At 43.4% G+C, this 24,136-nt stretch overlaps 1 protein-coding gene across 1 annotated transcript in view; it reads left to right on the top strand.

The window, feature by feature from the left end:
* The window catches only part of LOC147726518 (sodium channel protein 1 brain-like), a 653,937-nt gene that overhangs the window by 492,020 nt on the left and 137,781 nt on the right, over positions 1-24,136 (top strand). The window lies entirely within an intron of this gene.

Consider the following 24,136-nt stretch of genomic DNA (forward strand, 5'->3'; position numbering starts at 1 on the left):
AAATGAAAAAAGAAAAACAAAAGAAAGTTAAACAAACATTAATATAAATAATAATCTTTACATTTGGAAGGAATAACAATATTTCTTTTTTCACAAGTCTGATTAGAATCAGAATTAGTTACAGAATTTTCAGCAGTTTCTACTTCTAACAAACCATCTGCACAACCATCAGAAGCAATCAAATTGCTCTCACCCACTTCCTCACTGATACAAGATTGAGAATTAGTCTCACTAACATGAGAATCATGTAGAGATTTTTCAACAACTACTTGATCTTGTGATGAGATTTGTTCATCAACATCCGAAGGATGAGATGGTTGCACAACATCCATGAAGTCTTTGTAACACAAAAAGGAGGAATTTCCCAAAAGAGTTTTACGATCAAGTTTTTTCAAAATAATGTCCTTTTGAAAAGGTTCAAGCTTAATAACAGCACTTTTGTTCCACCAACCTTTGTTCTTAATCATAACAGACAAATTAGATGATCTAACTGTTGAGGCAAAGAAAACTTAGATTCGCCCTTGACAACTTTTTTGGGTTTTTTAATAATTACCCAATCACCAGTATTAAATTCACAGTTTTTTGGGGAAATAGTATTTTCTAACTTATATTTTTTCTCAAAATTATGCCTAACACACTCATTAACTGAATTAGCTTTGGTAAGACCTAACTTATTAAGAGAAGATGAGTTTTTATCAAAAACAGGTTTGATAATATCATTTGCATCCCTACCCTTCAACAAGAAAAAAGGGGTAAAACCGGTAATTGAATGCGGAGTATTAAGATAACTCCAAACTTTTTCTTTTATGTGTTTCCTAACATCCATACCTGATGACAAAGCTGTTTGTATACCTTCTTTGAAAAATGTATTAGCTCTTTCAACAAGTCCATTTGCAGCTGGAAAATACAAAGGACTTTTAATATGCTTAATGTCATATTTGCTCAAAAAATCAACCATTTTTTTTGATACAAAATGTGTGCCATTATCGGACACTAATTTCTTTGGAAATCCTTCAACATTAAAAATCTTCTCAAGAAAATCAATAACAACATCTGTAGTGGGAAATTTAACAAAATCATATGAAACCCATTTTGAATAATAGTCAGTTAAGACAATTAAATATCTCATATCTTCAGATAAAATGTTATAAGGCCCTGAAAAATCTATTGCTAATTTTTCCCATGCTTGTTCAGGCAACAAATTAGTAGAAGTAAAATTCTTTTTACTTTTCCAATGCTTGTCGGATAGGAGAAATTCAGGACATTGGTTAACAAATTTATCAACAAGCGAATCCATGCTGGGCCACCAATAAAATTTTCTCAAAATTTTCTTGGTGCCAGACATTCCTGGATGTCCAGAATGAGCTCTCTCTACAAGACCCTCTCTCAAAAAAACAGGGTGGAACAAAAAGTCCACATCTAGTTATGAACTGATTCTCCAGACTTAATTCAGAGGATACTTGTTGATAAGGTACAAAATCTTTACTAAGACTTCTAATTGGAGGCCATCCTTTTCTGATGTATTCTTTTATTTTTATCAAAATTTGATCCTTCTTGTAACCTTCCAACCAATCACTCTCTGTAAAACATCCCAAAGAATTTTCACATGCATCTATTGCAGAAACAACGACACATTCATCGTCACAGATATCAGAAGCTCCGATCTGATTTGCAAGAGGAATTCTGGACAAACAGTCAGCCCTAAAATTAGCTCCTCCAGAGATGTGTTTCACATCAAAATTATATTCTTGTAATTTAGAGATAATCCTTACTAGTCTGGAAGTTGCTTGGCCTGTGCCATTTCCATTCATCAAATAAATAAGCGGCTTATGATCTGTAAAAAGATCAAAGCGAGTTCCCCATAAATAACTCCTGAACTTTTCTATTGCCCATGAGCAAGCTAAAGCTTCACGCTCTATGGTGCTGTAATTGGATTCTGCTGTGGTCAAGGTTCTCGAAATAAAAGCAATAGTATTTTCTTTTCCATCGACAAATTGTGTTAAGACTCCACCAAGACCTACGCAACTTGCATCCACGGTGACAACACACTTAACACCACAAGAAAAGGGTTTCAAGGCTGGAGCATTCTTTATCATATCTTTTACTTTTATAAATGCTTCATCATGGATCAAAGACCATTCATACTTTTCATTCTTTCTGGTTAAACACCTAAGTGGTTCAACCACAAATGCATAACCATGCACAAAACGTGCATAGTACTCGCTAAGTTCTAAAAAGGATCTAAGAGAGTCTTTATCAACTGGAGCAGGTGCAAGCATAATAGAATCAATCAGGGTTTTTTTGGTTTAATGCCCTCCTTAGTAATAGAGTGCCCTAAATATTCTAATTCCTGAACCAAAAAACTGCACTTCTCTTTAGATACAGTCATCCCTCTCTTACTCAAGATGCTTAAAACTTTATCAAGGGTTTTATTATGGTCATCCACTCCATTACCAAAAATGAGTATGTCATCTTGAAATGCTTGCACTCCTTTGATGTCTCCAAATAACGAGTCCATTAGCTTCTGGAATACACTTGCTGCAGAAGCTAATCCAAACGGGAGTCTCGTATATTTGAAGGCACCAAAGGGAGTAACAAAAGTGGTAAGATCTTGTGATCTCTCTGACAAAACAACCTGATGGTAGGCTGACTTTAAGTCAATTAGGGAAAAATGAGTGGAATTTCCTATTGCCATAAGCATCTCTTGAATCAAGGGCAAAGGGTGGCAATCCACCAAAATGTTTTTGTTCAGAGAGCGCAAATCTGCACACATGCGCAACTTACCATTTTTTCGTTTGGCTAAGACCACAGCCGAAACCCACTCAGATGAATCTGTAGGTTTAATTACTCCATCTTTACAGAGGCTATCCAAATGTTCGTTTAACTCTGCTCTTACACTCAAAGGTACATTTCTGACCTTATGTATCACAGGTATCGCATTTTCTTTTAACTTAATGTCATGCTCAACACCTTTCACGCAACCAATTCTGTCCACAAATACTTCTTTGTATTTACCAAGAATAGAATCCAAATCATTTGAAAATATTTTTTCTTTGCAAATATCTATTGAAGCTATGGGAATGTCACCAAGAATAATGGGTGTGTCACTACCAGGTTTTAACATGATGCCCATCTTTCCTAAATCACGCCAACCAATAATATCTTTGCCTTTTTTAACAACGTAAACCTTGGTTGTTATTTCCCTTCCTAGTAGTTCAACTAAACCAGTGAAGTACCCTAGCATATTGATGAAATGTCCACCAATTGCTTTTGGATTAACATCAGCAACAGAAAGTTTACTAGGAAAAGGATAATTAGCATAAGTCATTTCATCTAAAATGGTTATTGGCGATCCTGAATCCGCCATCACTTCCAATTTGACACCTTGAATGATAGCTTCGCCTAAAGGTGCTTTGAAAGTAATCTCAGAATCAACTAAATTTACATTAATAACAAGGTTACTAATTTCATCTTCCATGTCATCTAAAGCATTTACACTGGTATGTGAAACATTCCTATTTTTTAAAATAGTTTTGCATGCACTCTCAAGATGTCCAATTTTTTTACATTTTGCACATCTCTTTCCATGTGCAGGACAAATAGGATTATTTCCGATGTGAGTCTTAGAACCACAACGATAACAAACCAAATTCTTTTTTGCAGAAATGGATCCTTTTTCCTTTTTTAAGTCTTGTACTTTACTTTTATTGGTTATAGAACATACAGCTTCCGCATTGTTTGTTCCTGAGATAACCTTAGTTGAGACTGAAGACCTTTCAATCCCAATTGCGATGTCGATGACCTCATTTAAAGTTGGGTTTCTGCATGCTAGAAGGCGTTCTTGTACTTTGTTTGAAAAACAGTGAAAGACCAATTGATCCCTTAAGTAAGTATCAAGCATGTCACCAAAGTCACACTTTGAAGCTAAGATGCGTAAATTAGAAAGATAGTCTTCAATACTTTCATCTTGCAACTGTTTTCTCTTATTAAAACCATGCCTTTCTACCATTATATTTGTCTGCTCATGAAATCTTTTTTCTAATCTTTTAACAGTCTCAGTGTATTCATCCCATGGAATGAACTGTCCAGTTGGTGGTTCACTTTCAGGCATGTTGTCAAAAATGTCCCTTCCAGCATCACCTAAGAGTCCATACAAAACAGCCTTTTTCCTTTCCTTGGAATAATCTTTACCATCTATTGCAACAAGATAGCTTTCAAAAGATTTATGCCACTGTTCCCACCTAACAGGTGGTTTACCTGCATTCTGTAGAAAAGGATTTATTTGATAAGGTTGAATTTGATAAGCCATTGTCAATAATTACCTTATTGCTGTTATTTTATATAGTTATCAAATTTGATAAAAATGACTCCTTTTTTTTTTATAAGAATCAAGACTTTAAATTACTAACCTTCAGTTTAGATATTATAGTATTAATACTCGGTTCCGATTTTTAAATACTAAAAGGTTACCAGAAACGATCTTTTTTTTTTTTAAAAGAATCTGCTCGGTGTCCTCGGTGTCTTCAATCAGGAATCAATTTCCTTGTTAACCTGGAAAGCAAATGGCCGCTGCGTGGGGTCACGTTAATTGACCTTGCGTGATGACAGAAGACGTTCTGGTGAGGCTGAAAGCTTAGCGCGTAAGCACGCTATGTTTACTTCGCGCACTCAGTTCTTTCTCGCTCTCCTCCGCTCGCGCACAGCTCCCAACGACGTTACAGTGGAACACGAGGTAATTTTAAAAGCATTCAGTCTCTTTTCTTCATGCGATGCATACAAAATCGGTAAATCGATCTTACCAAGAGTATGTTGTCGCTGTAATGAAAGTCTTCTTTTTCAAGCCTAATATTTTTTTCTCGGTGGGTTAAATTAAACTCAACTGCCAAAAAATAAAAATTCGATCAAAATATCTTCTCGATCCCAATCCATCGTCGCCATATTTATGTTGTATTTGGTATAATAAACAACATAAGAAGGCAGGAGTTCTGTTTGATAGATTTATTATGAATAAATCTGTGAAGATTAAAACCCACAAGAAATGGCTATGATAGCGCGATGCTGTCGTGTCCAAGTAACGGAACAGAATGACACGACAGCAGAGCTCAAACATAGAACATGGAATACAGTATATGTCATTAAGGAACACAATACATGTCATACACTAAGCAAATTAAAGGTACAGATACAACAGGCTCCTACCCTCACCGCTGCAGCTCCTCTCCTGCAGGGCCCGAGCTGACAGCCTCACTTAGTTTGTAGTTTGCTGCAACAGGCCAGTTGAAGACAGGTGTTCTGGTATGGTAGTTGCAGCCTCCAGAAAGAGTCCCTCACAATGATGTCTTGCTGGCTGTTTCAGCCTACGGGCCGATCCGAGCTTCCTGCTTCAGCATAGACACACCTTTCAGGGTCATTTCAGCCTGTGGCTAACTACTGGACCACAAGGCGTACTTGTTTTGTTACAGTCTTATGCAGCTTGCACAGAATTGACTGAGGAGGTCACCTCCATGACACAGGTTACCCCTAGGTTCCAATATCTGGGCAAGTCAGATTTCAGTGGGAGCTCCTGATGCCAAGAACATGCTGGTCTTCCCCACCTGGACAGTCATTACTCATGTAGGGCAAGGCAGACTCCTGTCTTGTCTCAGCAGTCAGACAGGCTTCTCAGTACTTCACACACACTGTCAGCCCCTGCAGCATGAATTGCAGACTTCAGGGGAAGTCCAGTCACCTCTGGGAGACTGGCTGTCAGGCAGATGTCAGCCCTGGCTACAGGAAATCTTCGAGTACTCTACAGGGCACTCCTTTCCTTGTTCAAGAACTTGGGGCTGGAACAAAATGGGCTAGCTTAGATCCTGATTGTATAAACATTTTTTGACAGGGGATGCGGATCCAATATTGAAGGCCTCAGAACCTTCTTTTGTTGGGTCTCTTTCAAACGTCATTCTCATTCTGCTCTCCAGAGACATTCTTTGTGCAATGAAGGTAGGAAGCAATGGGGTTGATTCAAAGCAGGAGTATCTAAAACATGGGCACAATGAAGTGTGAGATCTTTGCACCTTGATGCCATCAATCTTCCTGTAGCAGTAATCATAGAGAGAACAAATAGAAGAACCACTCTAAAAACGTCCTCACTTTTAACAACATAAACTGCATAAACTCCATTACCATACTAGCTCGCAAATGGCAGTGCCCAAGAAAAACTAATCTGCAGCACTTTGCTAACAGGGTTTCTATTGAATCTCTAAGGTTAGCTCTGTTGCTTTCCACCCTCAATTCAGTGTCTACATCGTCACCCGCTAGCTGCAGGAATACAGCCAATACACTTCCACTGGGTGGGTGAAGCTGCCCTCATCCTCCATCTTGTGCTATGTTAAAACCAGGGGATGTATGGCGTTACAACGCATAATTTTACATCGCATACCATTACAACGTGATTTTTGCAAGGCAGGATCCTTTACAATGCATGCCTTTACAACGCATGTCATTACATAGCAGATGCTATTACAACGCATGCCATTACAACGTAAGTATAGGTAAGTATATTTTTATTTAAAAAATTTAATCAATTTAATTTAAGTAATTTAATTAAATTAATTTAATTTAATTAAATTAAAAATTGAAAATAATTTAATTTAATTAATTTAATTTTATTAATTTAATTTAATTAATTTTAAAATTGTAATTAATGTAATTTAATTATTTTAATTTAATTTAATTAATTTAAAAATTGTAATTAATTTATTTAATTAATTTAATTTAATTATTTTATTTTATTTAAAGTCGTTTTTTTAAAAAAAACGAACCCTAAAAATACCCCTGTACCCCTTAACCCAAACCTAGCCCTGAACCCTAAAAATACCCCTGTACCCCAAAACCCAAACCTAGCACTGAACCCTAAAAATACCCCTGTACCCCATAACCCAAACCTAGCCCTGAACCCTAAAAATACCCCTGTACCCCAAAACCCAAACCTAGCCCTGAACCCTAAAAATACCCCTGTACCCCAAAACCCAAACCTAGCCCTGAACCCTAAAAATACCCCTTTACCCCATAACCCAAACCTAGCCCTGAACCCTAAAAATACCCCTGTACCCCATAACCCAAACCTAGCCCTGAACCCTAAAAATACCCCTGTACCCCAAAACCCAAACCTAGCCCTGAACCCTAAAAATACCCCTGTACCCCATAACCCAAACCTAGCCCTGAACCCTAAAAATACCCCTGTACCCCATAACCCAAACCTAGCCCTGAACCCTAAAAATACCCCTGTACCCCAAAACCCAAACCTAGCCCTGAACCCTAAAAATACCCCTCTACCCCATAACCCAAACCTAGCCCTGAACCCTAAAAATACCCCTGTACCCCAAAACCCAAACCTAGCCCTGAACCCTAAAAATACCCCTGTACCCCAAAACCCAAACCTAGCCCTGAACCCTAAAAATACCCCTGTACCCCATAACCCAAACCTAGCCCTGAACCCTAAAAATACCCCTGTACCCCATAACCCAAACCTAGCCCTGAACCCTAAAAATACCCCTGTACCCCAAAACCAAACCTAGCCCTGAACCCTAAAAATACCCCTGTACCCCATAACCCAAACCTAGCCCTGAACCCTAAAAATACCCCTGTACCCCATAACCCAAACCTAGCCCTGAACCCTAAAAATACCCAAACACCCCAAATATTTTTTAAAATTACTTAAATTAATATATTTAATTTATTTTGTAAAAATACATAACTTAATATATTTATTTAATTTAAAAATTAATTAAATTAATTAAATAATGAAAAATAAAATATAAAATAAAATTATATACTTACCTATACTTAGGTTGTAATGGCATGCTTTGTAATAGCATCTGCTATGTAATGTCATGCGTTGTAAAGGCATGCATTGTAATGGATCCTGCGTTGTAAAAGTTGCGATGTAATGGTAGTGCGTTGTAAAAGTTGCGTTGTAACGGGTGTTTCCCAAACCAGGGGAATCCAACATAGATCCTACTGTCCCAGACTCATACAACACAGTGTCCTATTAACATACATGTACTACACTCTTGACATGCACATGGGATGCCAGTACATGGTTCTGGGTGCCCAGTAACAGCAAAATCTTTTAAAGAGGTGAGCTGGCAGGCTCGCCTCTTCTTAACACAGAGAAAAAGGTCAGGTCACACTATGTATTCACAGTACTCTACCACCACCACCACTTTATTTGATGCACCCAAGGCATGGACAGTATTCCTGTACTTACTATCAGGGCACACTATGTACACATCACCAGGTCACAGGACTGGTGGACGGGCCAAGGACTCTGAGCACCTATGAGATTAGAGTGACGTCAGGGCGAAAAAATTTAGGCTACACGTTTTACATTCAGGGTCGGTGTACATGCCTGTTCACCATTTACTGGACATTCCTGTCCCAACAGCATTAAAATTAAAAAGGGTGTCCATAACTTCTCTAAGTACTTCTCCCCTGAAAGCCTTTGAAATGGTCAGCTTTATTTTAAAATACATATATATTTTAAAGCAAGTACATGGCTGCCATATTTAGGAAGCGTTATGTTTACCTTCTTTGTTAGGCATATACTTGAAAGAAATTATAAACAAATTTACAATCACGCAAGTTTCCTAAGGCCAGATGCTTATAGATCAAAATAATATAAAAAAGGTACAAAATAAATTTTCTGAATCAAAAAAAAGTTCGACTTTAAAGAGGGTAGCTAAATTTGGTTACTGTTAACCGCTGCATACTCCTCAACAGCCGCTCCGCACGCAAACACGCCGTCGAGCTCTGGGATCTGCTCGACACCTTCGCCCCAGACGTGGCCTTCCTGACCGAGACCTGGTGGAACGACTCCTTGGCGCCAGACATCGCCATAGCCATCCCGGACGGCTACAAGATCACCCACAGGGATCGCTCCAACGGAATCAGAGGAGGAATAGCCATCATCCACAAGTCCACCCTCAAGGTCGCCACCCATGCAGACGACACCCTCAACACCGCCAAACACCTGCACTTCCGGATCCACACCGACTCCAACACCACCCTCAGAGGAACACTCATCTACAGACCCCCCGCACCCCGGCTCAGTTCAGCGACTCCATCACCGACCTCGCCAGCACCCACGCACTCACCTCCATGGACTACATCCTCCTCAGGGACCTGAAATTCCACCTCAAGTACAACATCGACGCCAACTCCGCCACCCTGATCGAAAACCTCGCCAACCTGGGCCTCAGACAACTCGTCACCGAAGAACTGTGCGACTCACTAGCCATCTTCTTCCACCGCAAGATCGCTGACATCCTTGACAACTTCAACACCACAACCGCCCGACTACGCCAGACTTCACCTCCCCTGTGAACACCACCAGCGCCAACCGTCTGACCTCCTGGTCCAACGTCAATGACGACGAGACACGCAAGGTCATGAACTCCATTCACTCAGGTACTCCGTCTGACCCGTGCCCACACCACGTATCCAACAAAGCAGACGCAGCCATCGCACCCCAACTACGGAAGCTCATCAACATCTCCTTCGAAACAGCGACATTCCCGGAAAGCTGGAAGCACGCCGAAATCAACGCCCTCCTCAAGAAGCCCAAAGCGGACCCCAAGGACCTCAAGAACTTCCGGCCCATCTCCCTGCTCCCGCACCCGGCAAAGGTCATCGAGAAAATCGTCAACATGCAACTGGCCTGCCACCACGAAGACAACAACATCTTGGACCAGTCCCAGTCCGGATTCAGACGAAACCACAGCCCTGAGACAGCCCTCATCGCCGCCACAGACGACATAAGGCACCAACTAAACAACGGCGAAACATCAGCCCTCATCCTCCTGGACCTGTCAGCCGCCTTCGACACGGTCTGCCATCGCACTCTAAAATCACGCCTCCTAGAAGCCGGAATCCAAGAGAAGGCTCTAACTGGACCACGTCCTTCCTCCCCGGCAGAACCCAGAGCGTCCGCCTCCCGCCCTTCTGATCCGAAGCCACCAACATCATCTGCGGCGTCCGCCAGGGCTCATCCCTCGGCCCAACGCTGTTCAACGTCTACATGGCCCCCCTCGCACAAGTGGCCCGCCATCACAACCTCAACATCATCTCCTACGCTGACGACACCCAGCTCATCCTCTCCCTCACCAAGGACCCACACACTACCAAAAGCAAACTCCACGAGGGAATAAAGGCCGTCGCCGATTCGATGAGGAGCAGCCGTCTGAAGCTGAAATCGGACAAGAAGGAGGTCCTCATCCTCGGACCCACCCCCTCAGCCTGGGACGACTCCTGGTGGCCCACCACACTGGGAAGAGCACCAACACCCACCAACCATGCACGTAATCTAGGATTCATCCTCGACTCCTCCCTCTCCATGTCTAAGCAGGTCAACGCTGTCTCCTCCTCCTGCTACAACACCCTCCGCATGCTCTGCAGGATCTACAATTGGATCCCGATCAAAACAAGAAGAACTGTGACACAGGCCCTCGTCAGCAGCAGACTGGACAGCGGCAACGTACTCTACGCCAAACACCTACGACGACTACAACGCATCCAAAACGCCTCCGCCCTACTGATCGTCAACGTCCCCCGCCGCAGCCACATAACCCCCCACCTGAGAGACCTACACTGGCTCCCCGTCGACAAGAGGATCCCCTTCAAGCTCCTCACCCACGCACACAAAGCACTCCACAACGCCGGACCAGCCTACCTGAACAGCAGACTCAGTTTCCACACCCCAATCTGCCAGCTCCGCTCCGCCAGCCTCGCCCTCGCCACTCTCTCCCGCATCCAACAAACGACCTCCAGCAGCAGATCCTTCTCCTACCTCACCGCCAAGACCTGGAACACCCTCCCTACCCACATACGGCAGACCCAAGACCTACTCGCCTTCAGAAGACTCCTCAAGACCTGGCTCTTCGAGCAGTAGCAGCACCACCCCTCCCCTCAGTGCCTTGGGACACTCACGGGTAAGTAGCGCGCTTTACAAGTATTCTGATTGATTGATTGATTGATTGACTGATTAAATTAAATAACAGCCCTTAGGAAGTGTATTTGTTGTTTTTGAAAGTTCTTGAGTTATTCTGTAGTTATGCAGAAAGGTCGCCCAAACCTTATAGTATGACAAGAGTATGATATCATTTCTCTCAGATTTTGAATGTATGTAGGTGGGGCTTAAAGATGAATAATTTAATATAGGAGTGGAAATACAGATATGTGGCTTTTTGTCATGACACATAAGTAAGAAAGAATACAAAGGTTCCACTTCAGCCCAAGAGAGTGCTTTCCTCATGTAACAAACATTGGCAAAGCAAACAGATCTGAGTTTCATAAGATGACACATGCAGTATATGCACATTATATCAAGACAATGATGAAAAGGTTGTATTTATCCCTTGCCTTCAGTCCTATTTTGGTTCTATGTCAAATAAAGGTTGTTCGCAAAGAAGCCTTGATTGTAGGACTCTGGATTCTTTTGGGAAAAAAGAAAAATTATGATGAAGGTTCTAAGCTTGTGATCAGTTTGGTGGTGGTGGATCATTTGCTCTCTTTCTACAGTGAATACATTGTGTCCCATTTAAGGAAATAATTTGTAATTGGAGGACAGTTTCTGCTGCCTGTCATTGCTCCTAGAAGGCAGACAAAGGAGATTTTGAGAGGTTTTCTATGCCAGGCTCTGAGGTTTATGGATAATATGCACTTTGATGCAGTTCATTGCATTGATGAACTGAAATTTGATTCGCACTAAGGCAGCACTTGAAAACGAAACCAAAATTTAAAATGAATCTTGTGACATTGAAGCATAGCGAAACTGTTCGGTCACCACAGTGAGGAGCATAATAATATTTACCAGCGGGTGCCGTTCGCCTTGGTGTAACTGCTGCTGCTGACTAGAGGAGCTGTAAACCGGGAACTGCGAGGACCAGCATCCCGTCCTGCATGCAGCTGTGTCCTCTTCCCCTGCTGTTCCCGCCCACGCCCGGATGGATTTAATTGACATCACCTCTCCGCCGCGAAGCCCGGGCCAAGGGCGGGCCCGTTGTAGCCCGTTTGAGCGCGAGAGAGACCAGACCGGGCCATATCCTTTCTATTTGCATCTGGACATTCTTCCGTGGCCTGGTGTGTCTGCAAGGAAGTCTGAAAGTTTATTCTATCAGCATGGCGGATCGCGATTTGAGGAGCAAAACTTCGGTTGGCAGGGGTAACATGACTGGAACTTTAGACAATTTTATAATCAGGGCAAACTCTGTTATTGATCAAGGCATAACACTGATGGAACACAGGGAGGGTGTCGCAAGACCTTGGAATGGTGAGGTGTTCTTCCATGGGCCAGTTTACCAATGCAAGGACACCCGTGCGTGAGATCTGTTCAGGCACTGTATTGGCCCCAGTAACCGTACACATTCCACCATTTTCTCCCGAAAAATATCCTGACTCATCCTTTGCCCGTTTACAGCTGCCCGAGGTTCCATCCACCGCTGCTGCCTCTGATCTAGCTGAACTTCCAGAGAAATCACCTGTGGGACTAGTGGAGGATAGACATATGGGTGCTATACCAAAGAGGAAGCGAGTTGCCCTGATCAACTACGGGGGTAGAAAGTCTAAACGTCCAAAAGGGCCTGGAGATAGTGATGTTGCATCAAAAGCCAGGGGATGCTCAGGCTCGCATGACTCAATGAACCAGTCCCCTCTCCCTTCTGCTGAGTCGGGTGCTGGGACAGCAACAGCGGACGTGGCCCACTCTCCTAGGGGGTTATCAATGGACGTAGACTTTTTGCTTAAAAAGATGGAAGTACTGCTGAAATCCGCACTAGGACCGATAGAAAAGAAACTTGGTCGTGTGGAACAACAGCTCTTGAAGCTGGACTCGGCCACAAAGGGTGGTCTGGTCCAGCGAAAGGCAAATGTTCCACAGAGGGATAAAGTACAAACTAGCTCCTCATGTGTGGATAATGTAATACCCAACCCCTCTTCTTCTGCTGTCTAAGCCACTATAGTTATTAATAATCCAGTTACTAACAATCCAGTTGAGGTGATTAATGTAGGTCCCCAGCATGTTCTTTTTGCAGGATCAGATGGTCGGAGAGGGTGTTCTCAAGCTGGTATGGTAAAATCAATAGAGAGTGGCCATATTCCACCATCAGCACCCCTGGAGCAGGTCCCCAAGGTCAACCTACCTCCGGAAACAAGTGGGTATTTGGTGGTAGTCTGAGGGATTCCTGAATTAAGTAACCCTGGTCAAGAAACGTTCATGTCCCTTAAAAACAAAGTGACTCATTGGCTTAACCATAATAGGCCACTACCATCTCACATTACTAGTGAAATCCTGATGGTGCTTAGGGCCTCCTGGGTGGGTTATGCCACCAAAAAGTTACCGGGAGACTGCGTCCTGGTGAAATTTAGGGATCCCTGCACTGTCGGGCACATTTGTAATTCGGATTGGAGTCATATTGCAACAGGGACACCCATCCAATCCCACCCTCTGTCCTACTTTTATCCGCCACCAGTATTGCCTGATAGAGATAGAGATTGGGGTATGATACCATATGGCCACAGATGAAGGGGGTTATGTGCGGGGACCAATCCACTATAGCTCTGTACCTACTTATAATAGGTTCAATAGCCTGGAAATGGTGGACTGACTAGAGCACAGTAAGTAGTCTACTACTCAAAGCAGGGATTATGTCAAACCAGGGGGGGTGGTCCACAATGATAGCAACAGTACATCATCTACTCGCCCCGTGAATGATAATACTAACATACAGGTGCCTCCCATGGCTCTGGGTGGTGATCGTCTGGGAAAAAAACAGATGGCCCATATTGCTCCTTCTCCCCCTCTGGTTATACTGGGTGCTGGAGTCTCACCTCCTAGTACAATCTCTGTTGAGACCACCAGCACAGCAGAGATGACAGTCCTGTCATGGAATGTGGCGGGCCTCTCACACAAACTAGATTGCATAGAGTGGGGTTCCCTGGTGGATGGCATTGACATTTGTCTTTTTCAAGAGACTTGGGCCAGGGGCGCACATCCCAGAGTAGGATTTGCTACATTTTATATACCCGAAAGTTGGGGAGGTAAGGGACGACCATCAGGCGGTCTTGCCTTCTGGGTTGCCACGCATTTGGGCTGCACAGCAGAAAACGTGGATACTAATTCTTGGGACATTCAGTGTGTACTTCTGAAATGGCCAAAATTTAAATTGGCTATCCTGAATGTTTACTCACAGCCTGTGAGCCCCGCCTCTGAATCGGCCACAATTGAGGATGTATCTCACTTTCTGAGTACAATGCCCTGTGATTACCACCTTCTGGTGGCTGGGAATGTTAACTGCCACTATGAACCACTTTTAGGAACAAGTGAGGGTGCTCTTATGAGAGAGGATGATTTTTGAGCCATACCAACTTGCCAATCCCCACACCCAAAGGCATGGTCCCCACTCGCGTTGCAGATTACGGCCCTTACCCTAAATAATTCTCTAAGGGCCTGTAACCGGCGTACATTGTCCGACACCCCATCGGTATGTACTTTTAACAAAAGGGGCCAGGAATCCCGCCTTGATTACATTATGGTTCAAACTAGGGTGTGGCCTATTGTCATTGATTTTAGAGTAATACCAAGGGTCGATAGCGACCACAACGCCTTATGCTTGGAGATGGCACACCCAGGCTGTAAAGACTCCTCAAACTTAGAAGTACAAGATACGGGAGAGGGATGTTACTTTTAAGCAATAGACGCAGGGTTAAGTGGGGCAAGATAGTGGATTCTGCAGACGAACTCGCCAAGTTGTATACTCTGGCCATTCCCCGATTTTTAGAAGTGGAAGTTTTAATTGCCTAGCAGGGATCACCAGATTTCAATGGGCAGTTATGTACTGTCCATTTGGACCTTGGTTGCTGATTTAGCAGGGGTCCTAAACCCTGAGGTGGTGGCAAGGAAGAGTAGATTACCAGTTTCTTCCTGGTATAATTCAACTTGCAGGAAGGCTAAGGCTGAAATGATTATGGCGGTAAAAGACGGCACCAATAAGGCTATAATCCAAGATAGAAGGCATCACTATAAGAAAATATTAATCCAAGCAAAGAGCGATTGGGACATGGATAGGTGGACCAATTTAACGTCTGCTTTGAATGCCAAAGACAAACACAGATTTTGGTCATTGGTAAACATAGGCTCAGGAGAACCGAAGACTGCGATCGAGCCAAATATTGATGCCTCGGTGTGGGAATCACATTTCAAAGTTCTATATGCACCTGAACTGGATGAAGGTAGCATGGTGGGACCCACATTCTTAAATGTCTCCGCTGACCCTATGGAGTTTACCTTGGGAGAAGTATCTGTTGCAATTAGCACATTGGCTGTAGGGAAGGCACTGGGCCTCGACAAGCTCCCTGGGGACCTTTTTAAGCATCAACCAGGAATCTGGGGACCATATTTACTCATTCTCTTTAATGCAGTCCTGAGGGGGATAGAGGTGCCCTGTACTTGGCTGGGAGCGGAGATAGTCCTAATTTTTAAGAAGGGTTCTCCTCTGCTCCCAGCCAACTATTGGCCTATTAGTTTGATAGATGTCCCGCAAAAAATGCTCATCCTTGATCATCTGCTAGCTTGGATGGAAGACCATGATATGTTAAGCCCCTTACAGGCGGGCTTCCGGACGAACACGTCCACTGTGGACCAGATTTTCCATCTGATCCTTTTGTACTGGAAAACTGTTACAATTGAGGGCGGTAGCCTCTACATGGTCTTCGTGGATCTCCGGTCCGCCTTTGACCTGGTGCCGAGGGTGAAACTGTGGGGGGTTCTTCAAGATCTGGGCGTCCTGCTTCAAATACTGAATGTCCTGATAAGGCTACATATGGGAAACTTTGCCCAAGTCAGATGCGGTAGAAACGGGGCTCTGTCACCAAATTTCCGGTCGCCAGAGGGGTGAGACAGGGCTGTGTTCTGGCACCGACCCTGTTTTGCCTGTATGTTAATGGTGTAATTTCTCATCTGGATGGTATTCCTGATAATGATGCGCCCAGGCTGGCCGGCAGGAGGATGCCAGCGATCATGTTTGTCGATGACACCCTCTTGCTTTCCAAGTCCCCGATGGGGATTTAACGAATCTTGGACGGTTTTGGGGACTTCTGCCAGTGTCGTGGCCTCAAGATAAACATTGACAAAACTAAATTCATGATATTCAATCCTCCTCCATCCACTAGACCCAATCCGATCTTGGGTAGTGTGAGGTTCGAAAGGGTCACGACATTCCAGTACTTGGGGGTTACTCTACATGAAAATTTATCCTGGCGACCCCAGCAAGTCAACGCAGAACTAAAATTAGCACAGCTAGTGGACGGAATCTCAAAAGTCTCTAATACATCGACATTCAAGCCGGTGAGCCCAGCTCTTGAGAATTACAAGAGCCAAGCAAGGGCAGCAGCTCTTTATGGTGGTGAGCTATGGGGTCACTCCCCAGGCTCTGATACTACTAAAATAGAAGCAAAATTATAAGAGGGCTGCTGTCACTTCCACAAAGCACCCCGTTGTTACCGTTAACGTTAGACCTGGGCCTGCCCCCCATCCAAGAAGAGCTAACACTAAAGCCACTTAGGTTCTGGCGTCGAGTATGGGTCACAACAGATCTGCTCAATTATAGACAAGAGCTGGAGCAGATGCTAAGCTACAGTAAGGCTTGTAAAATCCCTTGGCTGAGGTTTGTTAAGCGTGAACTAATGAGTCTAGGCTTGTCTGACATGTGGCACAACATGGAAAGGGGTTGCTCGGATGTGTCACGCAAGAATCTTAACAGGATCTTCAGGGAAAACAAATTGAACTCGGCAGTTTGCTCCACCAATCACGGCACCCTGACCAATTCGTTTTTAACTTTCAAAAATTCTTACCTCTTTGAAGGTTTTATGGATGTTGTGTTCCCAATTTTAGCGAGGAAACTTTTTATACAATGGAGATATGGGACCCTACCACTTAGGGAGTTTACTAGCAAGTGGTCAACCTCTACTAACAAGTCCTGTCTGGGTGCAGCTGTGACAGAGAAGATGAACTTCATGTTCTCTTCTTCTGCCCAGCCTATACCAAATCCAGAAAGTACTGGCTGATACCACTTTGCAGAAATCTGGTTTTCAGAAAATGCTCTTATGCTTTTAGAATTCTTAAGACGGACAGAGCTAGTCCCACTGTGTATGCACTTTCCAAGTATTTGCAAGCTATGTGGGTAAACGTTCCCAACTAATTGACGTTGAACTCTAAGTCTTAAAACTTTTTTAACTTTCTAGTTTTCTTGTAATGTGTCATGACCTATATGTACAGAATGCATTATAATGTGTTTTATGAATGACATTAATATTCCAATTTTAGTAATGAGTTTAATGTATCTTTTATGGTTTTGACAACCGAAATAAAGAATTTTCGAATTGGATTGAATATTTACCAGAATATCCTCAGCCAAGGTAGTTTATTTTTTGTAGATGTAACTTCAAACACTGCTGTATGGGATTGGGTCTATTGCAATCATCGGTATGGAGATGCACGTATTGAAAACATTTGCAAAACTGTTGTCAGCTCAAATGGGTGTTCTGAAACGTTTTTGATAAAAATGTGTAATTTGCCTTACATTTTGGCAAAGTTTTTACATTTTTTACATTTTCCACCTTCTGTTGTTGAGATTGAAAACATGGGCGTACTGGATGAACCAGCCGAGGATGCACACTGCTGGGTGCTATTCCCATTCCAAATGTGGCGGCACTTAGTGCAGATGTTCAGCAACAGAGGGAAACAGTGTGATCACTACATCACCTCCCGTCTCTCCATCGCCTTTCTTCTTAACCAATGAGGCACACTTGCCTCCAATAGACCCCTCCATCCAAAAATAAAAACACCCCACCACCATCTCCTTCTGTTCTTTCTTGTCTCCAATGAGATTTCCCTTCTTTTTCCCCTATGGCAGGGCCTAGGGGACCTCGAGTTCCTGCTATGAGCGGTGACACAGGGGTGTCCTCCTAGCTCATCAACAGGTTCCGGGTTACCTCGTCTGGCAGGGAAAAAGCTCTGACACTCAGATGCCGTGACAGAGCCCAGCTGTCCTGGGGTGGCTGGGGTTGCACTTCGTGGTCATCACCTCGGTGTAGGTGAAGCGCTAGAGGGCTCCGAGGGGGGCATGTATTCTGCTTGCTGGCCCGGTAGGAACAGGTTTTAAGCCAGTTTTTACCCTTAATTTGTATTGTGCTGTTTACAAGTTGTCACGTAAGGCACTCCTGATTGGTAGGGAGATATTTCTTTGATGTTGTCAGCTCCTTATTGGTGCTGGTGGAGTTGTGTCCCCCGTTTTCAAGTATCTTGGTGGTTTGACTTCTTTTATTCTTGTTGGGTCATGGAGAGAAAGAGGGTGATGAAGCAGAAGCATTCTTCCTTGGACAGGACAAATGTGGGACATTTTCACTCATGCATGAGAGAACTTAGGTTTTCCTGCTTTTCAACCTGCAAAGGAAGGTGGTTCCCTTTTTCCCCAGTATGTTAAACCCTCTCGGTTTGCAATGCCTTTTCAGGGCCATGTTAGGAATATGGTTATGAGGGATTATAAGTATGTCGAAAATATCTAGGCCACTAGGTTTCGGCAAAAGCGGTACTTTTTGGAGGGAAATTATGCTTTGCCACACTTAGTGTCCTTGACTCTATCTTTGCTACTTTGATTAGTAAGACGGAGGTCTGTACTCAAGCCAATGCCACAGATAAGAAGGTGGACATTGGTCTTAAGAGGGCCTTTGCTGCTGAGAACTTGGCATTGAAAGCTAGTTTGTTCTCAGCTTATTCTGCCCAATCCCTGAGGATGGATTGTGATACATTAGCTGTATCTGTCCAGGAGGTCTCGGAGTGTTCGGATCTCTTAGCAGTCATGGAGCAGCAGGCTAGGTTACTGTCTGACATTTCCTCAGACATTATTCGCTCCTCGTCCATGACCACAGGGGGCTTTGATTGCAGCTAGGAGATCACGGTGGCTGCAGCAGTGGAGGGCAGATGCTGGGGAGAAGGCCACCTTGATAAAAAATACTTTTGAGGGTCAGGCTGTCTTTGGAAATCACTGCCTGCCATGATTACTAAGGCCTTCAATGATAGAAAGCACACTTTGCCTTATAAGGTTGTTTATTCATCTAGTAAAAGGTGGAATTAATCCTCCAAGGCCTCTCAAATTGTGAGTCTTGTTACTCTACTTTAGGCAGTTTAGGTTCTAGCTGTGCTTTTCTCCAGAGCATATTGAGCCAACTCAGAAATGGGCATCTAAGAAGGGCCCCTGACAAACACTGTCAGGTGGGGACTTTGCCTGTGAAAGGCAGAATCCAGCATTTTCTTTCTGAATTGCAGCAGGACGTTTCATATCGAAGGGTCCTAGACACTGTGGCCAATGGCTGCTTAATCATGGTCAAGTACATTCTCCTAGATACTGGCATCCAGATCACTCCAGTTCTGGCCAATATAGAGAAGGATATAGCCCTTCTGGGGGTGTCTCAGAAAAAAGGGGCCATTCGCATAGTTCCAGGTCCAGAGTTTGATACAGGGGCCTATTCCAAGCTATTCCTTGTCTGGAGGGTTTCGGGGGCATTTTGGGCTGTCCTGGATTTGAAGTGGGTCAACTTGTTGATAAGATCTGTTCATTTTCAGATGTTGAGTTTTCAGGCCATCATTTCTCTGATAAGGCCAGAAGATTTCTTGACATCATTAGATCTCGTGGATGCCTGTCTTCATGTCTCTGTCGCAGTTCCCTCTCAACGGTTCTCCCGGTTTGCAACTGGGGACAACCATTTTCATTTTTTTGTTCTCTCTTTTGGCCTCAAATCCTCTCCCAGGGTGTTCACAAAGGTGCTGGCCCCTCTGTTAGCTTACCTTCATTGTGTTTGCTTATCCTTATTTACACAATTTGTTGGTGTAATCCTCAAAGGAGTCGCAGTTGGTGGCTCATGTTGACAGAGATTTGCATGTTCACCGGGAAACAGATTTTTGCTCAATGGGGGAAATCGACTTTGGGGCTGTTTTAGGACATGGTCTTCATTGAAGCATGTTTTTTGCCTCTCAGTGGTTGAGTTATTCTGTTGGAGAGTAGATTGGTCAGCTTTAAGAATCAGGAGCAGGCCTTTATTTTTCAGGAGTGTCGTCTGGCTGGGGAGTGGTTGAGAGTGTAAAGTCACTTGATATCAATGGTGTATCTGGTCCATTGAGCTAGATTTCACATGCACAAGCTGGTCAACTGGATTCTCTCCGTTGACTCACCAGGCAACCAGGATCTTCTGGCTCTTCTCCGGAAGTCAGCGCAGGTCCGTGACGATCTGTTGTGGTGGCTGGAGCAGGATCATCTCATAAATGGGCTTTCTTTGTCTCCCTCAGCTCCTGTCATGGGGTTGAGCCTTGCATTTACACTGTGTTAAGTTAGCATGAGCTTATTAGAAGTTTAAACGCCATTTTTCCGTTCTGCTGCCTTTGCACAGGGCACACATTATTACAAATGTTTAGAGTCTAGAAGACTGTTTTGCTTCACACAAGAATAATATGTTTTTCTATACTAGCAGCTTGGCTTGATAAGCTTTGTCTGAACAGTGAGTGCCGAGGCCTTCAAGGCTATTTCAACACAGTGGTTGTTGTTCGGTCTGATCAGTGCACGTTCTAGACATAACATATATGCAGCTGTGGCCACCTCTGATTTTGGAGCGTTTAATAATGCACTGCGCAGGCATGCTCAAACACACTTTGAAAAACATTTGCATGCAGAGAGCTGGTGTAGAAAATGATGTGATCCATTTCTACTAGGACCAGAGGTATGGGGCCGGCCTTGTAAACTCAAGAGACCTTCTGTAGATATAAAATAACCTAATAGCAAGGGAGCGTGAAATCTAGGTGTAATCTAGCCTATTTCCATTTAGCATTTTAACATGCTTTCGTCTTTTGTATTTTATGGAATAGTAACTAAGCTGATAATCTTGTTGCTTATAATATGTCTGCTTGTATTAGCTAAGAGACTGCGCCTGAAAACACTGCATTAGAAATAAATATTTCAAACTTGCACGTGTCTTCATTTACTCCCCGTTTTGGACTAGCATGAGAGTATAACTAAAGAGTGTTCATGTGTTCCACATTGCCTGAGGTATTTTAAGTTCCATGTTCTGGGTTGTCTAATCATTGGGGGTATGGAAGAACCAATGAGACACTGATTGCTAGTCTGGTAGGGTATTTTGGCTACTAAGCTGAGTTTTGGCACACCCTAATTCACTGAGGTTCCAGGTCTCTATGCACAGTTCTGGTTATGAGTAGAATCCCTGCTACACTCCGATGGGGGTAACAATGGATACCAGCCTCTCTGGGTGGTGGACTTGACAGGGAGCTGAGCAGGTTCAAGGGATGTAGTCTCTCCAGGACTCCTGCAGGACTTCCGACCGTAGGGAGTTAAAAACTGGTATACTCGCTCTGAATCATTTTCATGTTACAGAGAAAGTGGTCCCAGTATGTACATTTAGAGAACACAAATATTGCTTTGTACTTATTCTAGAGTGAAAACAATTACACAATTGAATAGTGAGAGATGTTATTTAATCACATCCTCATCAACGCATCTGTATGATAAAACTCTTCACTAAGGGCCAGATGTAGGTCGCCAATTACCGGTCGGTAACGGCCGATTTTGGCCGTTACCGACCAGTAATTGGTTTTTGACATGTAGGGGCCATTATTTTACAGAATCGGTAAATTTACCGATTCTGTAAATTTACAGATTCTGTAAAATACCGAAACGGTAATTTTACCGATTCGGTAAAACCCAGATGTAGGTAGCACTGTTGACAGTGCTACAGGCCTTCAGAATTCGGTATTTTACCAACCAATCCAATTGGGTGGTAAAATACCGAATTCAGGTGTACATGCACATCTGTGCATGTACACCTGTGCCATGTGACACACAGACATGCCCTTAGGGCATGTATGTGTGCCACATGGCACACAAGCCTGTACTTGGGGTGCTAGAGGGTGTCAAAGTGACACCCCCTGCACCCTTGCAGGATTCGGTATTTACCGATTCGGTAAATACCGAATCGGTATTTCCCATTGATTCCTATGGGCTTCAAGGCCCATAGGAATCAATGGGCAATACCGATTCGGTATTTACCGAATCGGTAAATACCGAATCATACAGATTCGCTAATTCTCAAATTAGAATTACCTACATCTGCCCCCTTCCGATTTACCGACTCTTAAATACCGAATCGGTATGATTCGGTATTTAAGAGTCGGTAAATCGGAATTACCTACATCTGGCCCTAAGTATATACAATATGCCCGAAGAAAAAGGGGAGGAAGTGGGGTAAATAAGTAGTTTTTGTGAGGATTGGGGTTAAATGGAAAGTTTCAGAGATTCAGTGTGGTCACAAAATGCATAGTTGACATCACAGAAGCATATTTACTAAGCCACATAAGGAAACAATTGTACACCTAGCCCATATAATAAAACACAGTAATAATTATCTGTTGTTCATGGATAGGTGAAGATGTAAAAGTCGACGTTTCGACCCCTGATAGATGTAGGTTGAATTCCACCTTACTATGGGGTCTTCCACAGGACTGGGAGTTGTGGTGGGAGTGAGAAAGGGCACCTAGGGTCAATGGAAAATACAGTTAAACTACCGGAAATGCACCTACTAAAGCAAAAGCGTGGATATCGCAAATAATTACAAAAAAGCCACCACACTTGTGGTGCTGACTCAACGGGAAAATGGTTGGCCAGTAGGCTCCTAGTTACCAGAGAGCGAGATATCACCTGAAATCTCGTATATACATGAGTGGCCTGTCGTAAGAATGCCACATTCATAAGTGTCCGAGCTGATGACTGAGTTATTCTAGTATCATCATGTTAAACATACATCATGTTATTTCCATGGGGAGGAACAGAGGATTCCCTCCTCTTCGACCAATTCACTTTAGAAATAATGAGCAGCAGTGAGCGCACTGGGATACTCAAAATGCATAGCGTCAGGCAAATGCATGCATGGCTGTTAATCATTAAATTATCGACAACATAGAGATTCAGGCCCATGTAGAAGACTGGGTATTTGATATTACAAACCAAATCAGTTTCTTCAAGAATGAGGAACATGAGGTTTCCTTCATTATGGTCTAATTAAAGGTAGCCGATCACTAGAATGTACTCAAAAGATCAAATAGCCAGTGAACGCACTAGATTAACCAAAACACATGGCGCCAGACACACATAGATAAAAATAAATACAAATAAATAAATCCCTCCAAACAGGTATGTGCATTGATTGTTTTAGAGCATGTGATCTGAAAATAGAACATGGGAAGAATGAGACCTCTATCCCTTACATAACCCGCAAACTCTCATTAGTATGCAGAAATGCGTGGCCAACAACTCACCGAGCCTCGGTGTCTAGGAAATTCAATTTCAAGAAGGGACAACCCGTGTCTCAATCTGTAGGGGTCAATAACAGCATCCCATCAATAATCAGAATACGGCGTGACTTAGTACAAAGCACATACTTCAAGAAAGGATGGAGAGAGAGTCGCAACGAATAACGCGGGAAGAACCTGTCCTGCCACTGGATTGAATCACGACGGATGACGGCGGACCAGGGAAACCACTTAAGTAAGCGTGCACATACTGCACCTGTCCTCGCAGCTGCTTGATGCTGACAGGGCACCGCATCACCACGTCCCGGTTCTCTAGTCCCACTGTAAACAGACTATACCGTGGGTCGTTTGGAACCAATGTGGTGCACTAATCATGTTAAGCGCTTAGAAAAACTACTTAGATTTAAACATACACAACAACCAAAATACCGGCCCTCAGTGAATGGTTCATTGGTGGAGATGGGTATTAGGGAGTGCCACATAGAATCCAATATAATGCGGTTCCATATAACAACTGTTGGAGAGTCGTGTGCTAATATGGCTAACAGTAGAATCTAACGCAGTGGTTAAAAATAGTTATATACAGGGTAAGAGACATATCATGTAGAACAGAGTTTGTGCACAGTCTCATAGAGTCATCGTGGTTATGCCTCATTCTCTTATGGTTGGGAATCAATATTGATGTAGCACAGTTCACATTTGGAGGGTAAATAACATAGTGACAGTTTGAGC

The sequence above is a fragment of the Lissotriton vulgaris genome, chromosome 3_1 (assembly GCF_964263255.1).
Source record: "Lissotriton vulgaris chromosome 3_1, aLisVul1.2, whole genome shotgun sequence".
Lineage (NCBI taxonomy): Eukaryota > Metazoa > Chordata > Amphibia > Caudata > Salamandridae > Lissotriton > Lissotriton vulgaris.